General features: G+C 42.4%; 1 pseudogene; it reads right to left on the bottom strand.

Moving 5' to 3' along the window:
• Positions 1–6,383: 6,383 nt before the first annotated feature.
• On the bottom strand, positions 6,384–7,718 carry LOC104026903 (uncharacterized; annotated as a pseudogene).
• Between the last annotated feature and the right edge of the window lie 1,147 nt (positions 7,719–8,865).

Raw genomic sequence — 8,865 nt, 5'->3', positions numbered from 1 at the left:
CCAAGGACTTTATCTCGGAGGCACTGAAATTCTGCATGTGCTTAGTTCATTCCTTTACATTTGCCAAACCTTGCAGTTTGCACATCCCACTCTTGCTAGCTGAGCAGTGTAAGCAGCTGGCCTGTGCCAAAACCAGGTCAAGATCCGCAAGATAAGCACTCCCTAGCACACTTGGTGCTGATAGGGTTGATCTTCCTATAAAGTGCAGCTACTGTTTTCCTTTAAGGGGTAGGAGATGACGTTAGCTTTTTTATTCCATAGACTATTGGTTATCTCATCATCACAGGAGAAGGAAATATCCCTAACCAGAAGAATGATATAGCACTTCAACATAGGCAATTTTGTGTGACATACCTTTTACTTCTCAGTTTGAAATTCAGCTACTGAACTGAAAGAAATCCAAGAGCTATGAAATCTCTGAGCTATAAAGTGGCAATGAGCATGTCTCAGTAACCAAGTGTTTAGGATATTAACCTGGGAACAGAAGAAGTTTTCTTGTCCCCACTCCAAAATCACCTTCGGTTTCCGCTTTTCTTATATACTTTACGGCTACTGGGTAAAATATAGAGGTGGTGCTGAGGACCAGATGCCCCCTCCACCTTAACCTCTACACTGTAAAATCATAGTGTATTTCAGTCTGAGTCACCTATAGTCCCCCATAATTTGTTCTTCTACTCAGTATTTCCTACTAGCTAGTTCCAGAGTCATTTGGTACACTGAGTTAAATGGAATAATTTTGAGGCAAGCAATTTCCACTGTTCATTGTGTGGGAACTTATTGGTTTGGGTGTTTGGTTCCATTTGGGGAATTAGATCACTAAAAAGTCAGCACTGAGGCAGTCTGCCTATCTGGGAAGGGTCTGTCCTTATTCTTGCCAGTTTCTGTATATTATCTGTACTCTACATCAGGGACCCTAAACTGCCAGATCATAGTAATTAATGATAATAGTTACTAAATAATAATAATAATTATTACTATCATTATAGTCATAATAATAAAAGTAGTAACTGATTCACAATTTAAAAGCCTAATCATTATTATAGAATGAAGTTATGGGGGGAGAAGAAAAAAGATTTCATTAAGAACTTCTGCCTTTCAAGCAGCTAACTCTATTTTTCAACAAAGGATATTTGTTATACAAGTATAGATCACTTCAAATATAAAATCAGCTTATTATTTTATATCAAGTTCATTCTTTCAAAAGTTCTACTACATACATTTTTAGTTTGAGGCACATTTGCTCTCTCAATATTTATTATGAGTAAGTCTGTGACAGATATTTATTCTCCACAGGCACTCACAAAAGTTAAAAATTTATTGGAGGTAGGGGTGCTAACATCTCATTGCCAAAGCTCTATGTTATCCCAATTTTCCAGGGATTTTGTCAGTAATTAGTATATTTCTGTGTCAATAAATCATTTGTATTTCATTCTGAAAGATAATTTCAGCCCAGAGAGAGACTGTAATAAATACTTACTATATACATGATACATTGCTAATGAAAAAAAAGAAAAAAGATGTATTGTGAAAGCCTTGCTGAAATATAGGTAATGAATATTACAGTTAGCATACAATTTTTCAGGTGTTCCAATGTTATTATTAGATTTCATACCCCCTTCATCCACACCAAGCTCATCCCCTGTAATTCCACAGGTTTCTTCCCGCTCCACTGAATCCAGCAGGACTTAGGACACTTGACATCTGTAGGAGCCATATCAAACTGTGAATTAGTTGAGGAAGAAGAACACCTAATGTGATCTTATATGTCAGCAGGTTGTTGCACATGATGCCAGGCCTGAAATAAAAGCAGACTGTCCAAGGGAATATTTGGCAAAGTCTGTTCTAGGAGAAAATGGGAGGAATTAAAACTCTGTATGAAGGTCAGCATGCTTGTCAGGGAGGTGAGCCAAGGGCTGAGTGTGACAGCACTTCCAGCAGGGCAGGGAACTTACCAGCATGGAGCTGGTCCCACAGCTCCTGAGCAAGGAGCTCACAGCCCCTGGATGTCTGGACAGGGACGTGGGGATGGGAATGGGCTGAAACCAGTCTGGGATGTCAGCCCATGGGTGGTGGTCAGTGTCAGGAATGGGGAGGTAGGAGTCTCAGGGGTACCTGCCACCTAGCTCAGGCAAGACCAAGGGCAAGAGCTGCAGCTTCAAAGCAAGCCCGGAGCAAAGCCAGGGAGGACCTCACCTCTCTCAGCAACTCGCACACAGCTCTGCTTCATGGCTATGCAGCTGCACCAGGCTGGACCCCAGCCCGGGCCTAACCCCTACAAATGCGTGGGTGGGGGGCAATTTGCACGCAGGAAGGCTTTGAACTGTTATGCTATTACTTCTTGGGGTTTTAGTCATATGGTCATAAACTATAAAGTAACATTTCCAGAGTGAAAGACCAGATACCAAAGCAATTACAAAAAGCCAGACAACTAACATTGTCACTTGCATATTACACAAATTAAAATTTTTTAGACTCTTTAAAAGGAGAAATATTCCCAGTGACAATCTGTCAAAGGAAGAGTTTGATGCTCAGTGTAATAAACTTAGGAATAAATAACATGAAATGAAGTAAGACTCATTTTTAATGCAAAATCCTTTCTCCAGCAAACTTAGAAATGTGGATTTTAACATCAACAGATGTTAGCCAAGGTCAAAAATTAGAGTACAAGTTCTGCATTTGCAAAAAAGCTCAGGCAGATTTTCTTAATGGTAAATCAAGTATTTTCAACCTAAATCTTTACTCTTTTGAGAGTATGTACAATCTACCAGCCATTGAAAATTAGATGTCAGAATTTCTTCATTAAAAGAGGCTATTTGAGCATCATTGTATTCTGATCTTGGAAACCAGGAATGTCCATGACAGGATGTCAATTATTTCCTCCCTAATAACTTAGTCCAATGTTTTGATGAGGCTTGATTTTCAGGTCTTTCACATTCAAACTCTAAATACTTTAATATTGTAGTGTTATTCCTCAAAATGTTTGTTTTAGACAAAAATACACATCTTGGTCCTGCCTCTCAAGTCCCTTGGACTTCTGAATCAGCACAGAGGATGTGTTCTGTTAAAGCACAATAAAAATACACAAGTGCTTATGTTATCTTTTTTCTCTTTAGTAATTATTTCAATCAACTTTGTGCCATAAAAATTCTCAATACAGGGCATTTCTGTAACATACTGTATCAAATAATTATTTTCTTACAATCTAATTTCATGAACCACTTACTAATTTTCTTTCTTTTAATATCTGAGGCATATGGTTTAGAATTAAAATGCTCTTACTTCGCTCTCTCTCAGATATAGCATTCGCACTTTATTTACTAGGGATTTATTTAGCATTCACACTTTATTTACTAGGGATTTATTAAGCCATGTGGTGAATAGTAGCATTACATCACATAGGACTCGGTCAAATAATTAACCAGTTGCTGTATTTTAAATGCACTTTCCAGTCCCAGTGAGACAGACGAAGATAATGCTTACTATCTTAAACTTTATGTTACTTAAGTGCACTTAACACAGATTTATAAGACAGGTATCCTGATTTGTAATAGCAACTCAAATCCAAATCGTTATTTGCCTAATGTCATTATCTTTTAATCAAACACAACATTGTGCTAAATAATGGGGCAGTGCTCAGACCTCTCATTAAGAATTCCTTTTTTTGAGGATAATAATAGGTGTTTATCAGCTACAGTTTACACTTTAAGTTCTTGACAAAACCATTGTGCTCACATAAAAGCTTAGCAAATCATCTTAAAATTTGGAATCCAAATTAAGTTTGCTTCTTCCATTTTTTGATTAATGCAGAAAAATCTAGCTGTGTTAAGTACAGGTTGTAAAATTTTGTCTTATTCACACCTGAGTCCTAAGATGACAAACAATTTGCACTATATCCAGTCTGTATTGCTGGAAATTTCCATGTTCTTAGCTCTGAAGTGCTTTAAAATGAACTGATAACAACAACAACAAAAAAGTACACTCTCTATTATCTGCTTTAAAATACGTTCTACAATTTTAAGACGAGGTTAACTGCTGAGGCAATACTCCACTGCAGAGAAGTCAAATAATTCCTTGTATTACAAGAGATACTATAATCTCGCAACTTTTAAAAATTTGTATGCAGGAGATTTTAGCTCCAATATACAGTTATATGTATGCATCTATGCTTGTGAAAGGAAGGTCATCAGTGCCTTAGCCCTATTATAGTTCATTTTCAAACTCAAGACTAAATTGAGTAGAACTAAACTTTTTAACAAAAACTTGGTCAATAAATCACAGGCTTTGAAATTAACAGAAAATTATCCTCCACAAGTTCAGCACTTCTTATACCTTACTTTTATTAGTACTATTAGTATTATTTACTAGTACTCTTAGTACTGCTAGTTGTTCTACTGAAACAAAACAAACAGGAAAAATAAGCTAAAGCTACTTAGCTCTTCTATATAACCAAAATAACATGAAGGTAAACTATTTAATACTTCCACCCCTTGACTTTGAATACAGATTCCCAAATAATTTCATAGAATCATGGAATCACAGAATGCTTTGGGTTGGAAGGGACCTTTAGAGGTCATCTAGCCCAACCCCCCTGCAGTGAGCAGGGACAGCTTTAACTAGAGCAGGTTGCTCAGAGCCCCAGCCAACCTGACCTTGAATGTTGCCAGGGATGGGGCCTCTACCACCTCTCTGGGCAACCTGTTCCAGTGCTTCACCACCCTCACTGTAAAAAATTTCTTTCTTATATCCAGTCTAAATCTATTCTTCTTTAGTTTAAATCCATTATTCCTTGTCCTGTCACAACAGGCCTTGCTAAAAAGATGGCCCCCATCTTTTCTGTAGGCCCCCTTTAAGTATTGAAAGGTCGCAATAAGGTCTCCCTGCAGCCTTCTCTTCTCCAGGCTGAACAACCCCAACTCTCTCAGCCTGGCCTCATAGGAGAGGTGCTCCAGCCCTCGGATCATTTTGGTGGCCCTCCTCTGGACCCGCTCCAACAGGCCCATGTCCTTCTTGTGCTGAGGGCCCCAGAGCTGGACGCAGCACTCCAGATGAGGTCTCACCAGAGAGGAGTAGAGAGGCAGACTCACCTCCCTTGACCTGCTGGCCACGCTGTTTTTGATGCAGCCCAGGATTCCATTGGCTTTCTGGGCTGCAAGCGCACATTGCCAGCTCATGTCCAGCTTTTCATCCACCAGTACCCCCAAGTCCTTCTCCGCAGGGCTGCTCTCAATCCCTTCATCCCCCAGCCTGTATTGATATTGGGGGTTGCCCCAACCCAGGTGCAGGACCTTGCACTTGGCCTTGTTGAACCTCATGAGGTTCACACAGGCCCACCTCTCCAGCTTGTCCAGGTACCTTCGGATGACATCTCGTCCTCCTGGTGTGTCAATTTCAAGTCATTACACCCCAAATTTGCCTGTTCTCCAGATATGGCACCACTCTGTCCAGAATACCTGTGTGTGTTCATCCTTTAGCCATGGCAGTAGCAGGATCCATGGAGCTGAATGCATCTGTTAACCTTCTGTGCATGACTGAGACTCTCTGCTGCACTGACTGAATGACAGCAGACTGCTGCTGTGAGGAAATTTTATACACAATTAACATTTTTCTACTGAATTTTACATCTTATGCAGTTGGAAAAATATATATATATATATTACTATAAAAATTATTTCATCTTGAAAGACAATACCTGGGGGAATTTTTTCACAATTATTTTCCTCTGTCAGCTTTCTAGAGCTCTATCAGCCAAGTTAGAGAAACTATTACATCTAAAAGCAACTCAAAGAATTTACATCTTTACAAACTAAATCTTCCAGCAGACATCCTCTTGCTAAAAAGCAGCGTACAGGCCAATCTTTGAATGAAAGCAACTGAGAGATGAATGTATTTAGGACAGAGGAGCATTTATACTTAGTTGTATTTATTATTTGTATTTGCATGAACACTTCCATTTGCTTGAAAGTCCTCGCTCTTTTCATAGTTCATTGACATAAAATCCCTTTCAGACATCAGAGAGGTTGCCATACACATAAAATGATAAGTGATAGCTTCATAGTTTCAGGGTATCCATGGCTTATAAGGAAAAAATTTAGTAGTTAAACCAATCCACAATGACAGATTTGGACAACCTTCCTCTGTGAACTTCATTTGGTAGAGAGTTATAATAGCTGTGTTGTCTCATACTACAAGGCTTGGATCAACAAAAAACTGTCTTCTTTTTCCCCACCTGTTGGATGAGAGGAGGGTCCCCTTGCATTCTAACTGACCTTCCGCCGAGTCTCGGGAGACATTTATTCCTAAAGAATCAATCTCAGAAAGTGCACTAGGGGTAATAGCACCTTTAAAGTCTGCTTCCCTGTTTACTGATTTATCAGGCTACCCCATCACCAGCTTAACTTGTCTGTTGGCAGCCCATCCATTACGTCACGTGGGATCCCCTTTTGCCAGCCCTTTGCCCACAAGCTACTGCGCTTCTTTGGAAAGTCCCTCCCCCGAGATGGTTTTATGAGGGGCGGCTTTTTTGCATCACCAGAGCGCGGGACCATTTTAACTTCGGCCCGCCTTAGATTTCTGGTGGCTGAAGGGCCAACGGGGCCATATTTGCGCCCATAATTGATTAACTCTTGGGCTACTTCACCCCAAGTCCACACTTTCCTATCTGGGGGTCCGCGAGGCTGATCAGGAGCAAATCCCTCTAAAGCTGCCTCTATTTTTCCCTGTATTTTAATCCCAATTGGTTTTAATGAGTCGGGGAGTCCCCTTATAAGGGGAGTCATTCGCTCGGGATCCACCAGCATCACCATTGGGGATTCCTGCCTAGGTTCTAATTTCCAATCGTACATCATTTGCAGGCAAGCCGCTTTCTGCACACTTTCCACCAATTGATCAATAGTTCCCATAATTGCGAGAGGATCCCCCCTTTCCAGGGGGTTCAACCCTCCTGCCCAATAAGCCGCTCACTGGGTAGGAGACCAGGGGGCTCGGTGGTCTCCGGTAGTTAAGAATAGTCCTGGCCCCCAATATCCTTCCACCTCCCTTTCACTGAGCAAAATTTGATCCCCTCCTGATAGTGACACTCTCCACACATAATCCGTCTCTGATTCCTTTGGGGTTCGGCCAAAATCCTTTTTCAATTTCACCAATTCAGTGGCAGTGTAGGGGATTTCTTTAGTTGTAACTTGGGGAAAATGGTCCTGCTCATCTTTGTAACTGTATTTGGTTTTAACTAAGGGTCGCAGCGAGGGTGGTTCTGGTCTCTCTAATTTTTCTCTCACTGCCTGCAGGTCATTAATAGGGTAAATAGTTTGATGGGGTGCCTCCTCACAGACGGCATTCACAAGCAGTTGCTCCTTAAGAGCAGCTTGTAAAATTTTAACCTGGTCCTTTTCCTCTTTCAGTTGTTTTTTTTTAATTTGCCAGCTTGTCCCCGCAGGGTTTGAACCAGGGTTTGGAGAGATTCTATGGTCTGAGATTCAGTGGCATGAGGGCAGTCTCTCGCCCCCGCTGCCGCTGAGCACGGCACAAACAATGGCTTTCCCTTTCCCAGAGCGGACCCGAGCGTCCTCCCGCAGAGCAACCATTCGGCCTACGACACTCTGCAAATTGTGCCAACTGTTCTGTGCCCAATCTATGCCAGGCACAGAAGGCCGGGCATTGTATTTGTCAAAAAAATCAAACAGAACTTCCTTGCCCTTAGGGGCAGTTACTTGGTCACTCATATCTCAGATATGAAGGGGGCAGTCCTCCCAGGAAGGCAGCACGTAAATTCTGAACACTTCACACTATCCTGCCCCCTATTTGTTCCTGGGAGGTCTCACTTACAACAAGACGAAACAAGAACCAGTGGACAATATGACACTCTCCCTCCGAGGGATCCTGTCCGTGACACCAATTAAAAGATGTTACGATCCGATTTGGAAGAGAGGAGGGTCCCCTTGCGTTCTAACTGACCTCAGACGAGTCTGGGAGGCCAGGGGCGGCTAAACCAACCTCTCATTTCAGGTTCGATCCATTCGAGCGAGGTTAAGACACAAATGAGGTCAGATGCCATAAGTCCACCCGTTTATTAACCACTTGGAGAAGAGAGAAAAATAGCGATAGAGAAGGAAGGAAAACAAGAGAGGAAAATTAAGCAACAGTTTGGGATAGGAAAGCACAAACAGTCACCACCATGGATCCGCGGTGTCCCAGGGGTCCGTGCTTCTGGGGTCTTTGGTGGTGGGTGAATCACACCAGGGTCTTTGGTCATGGGTGATCACACTGGGGTCTGGGGTGGGGGTCTTTTATAGGCTGCGTGCCTGAGGCAACAACTTCACACTTGCGCAGACCTCCCTCGCGTCCTGCTTGCCCAGGGCGACGGCACATTGCCCGCGTGTCCGAGCCCCGCTATGCCCGGGGTCTCACGCGCCGACCATGTGCACAACCCACAGCCCATCATCTGCTCCGAGCGGGCTGTTACCAGGGCCTCGCCGCCGTCCTTGTTGCCGTGTGAGTGGGTGACACCCCGCACACTTTCCTGCAAGGCCCTGCCAGCTTCATGCGGGCAAGCGTTGCGACAAATGTCCAGCCATTTCGTCCCTCACACCACCACAAAAAAATCACACAAACTTTTTGCTCTTCTGGGGAATGCATTGTCTTGGAATTAAGGAAGCAGGTTTCAATTCAGTAAGTACTGGAAGAATTGAACAGGAAACTTCTACTGAGCAGGCAATGCACTTTCTACATAATCACTGTAGCAACTAATGTTTAGGAGTTTTCCCCCTCATTCGCCCATTTTCCTCTAAAATAAATCAAGAACATGATGCTATGTGGCTGGCAAGAGTGTTAGTGGCTTAAACAAGGAGCCAGCGAATGCTGTCAGGGAGC

This window comes from Pelecanus crispus, chromosome 2, assembly GCF_030463565.1.
Source record: "Pelecanus crispus isolate bPelCri1 chromosome 2, bPelCri1.pri, whole genome shotgun sequence".
Taxonomy (NCBI): domain Eukaryota; kingdom Metazoa; phylum Chordata; class Aves; order Pelecaniformes; family Pelecanidae; genus Pelecanus; species Pelecanus crispus.
This window is presented reverse-complemented; position numbering and strand designations above follow the sequence as displayed.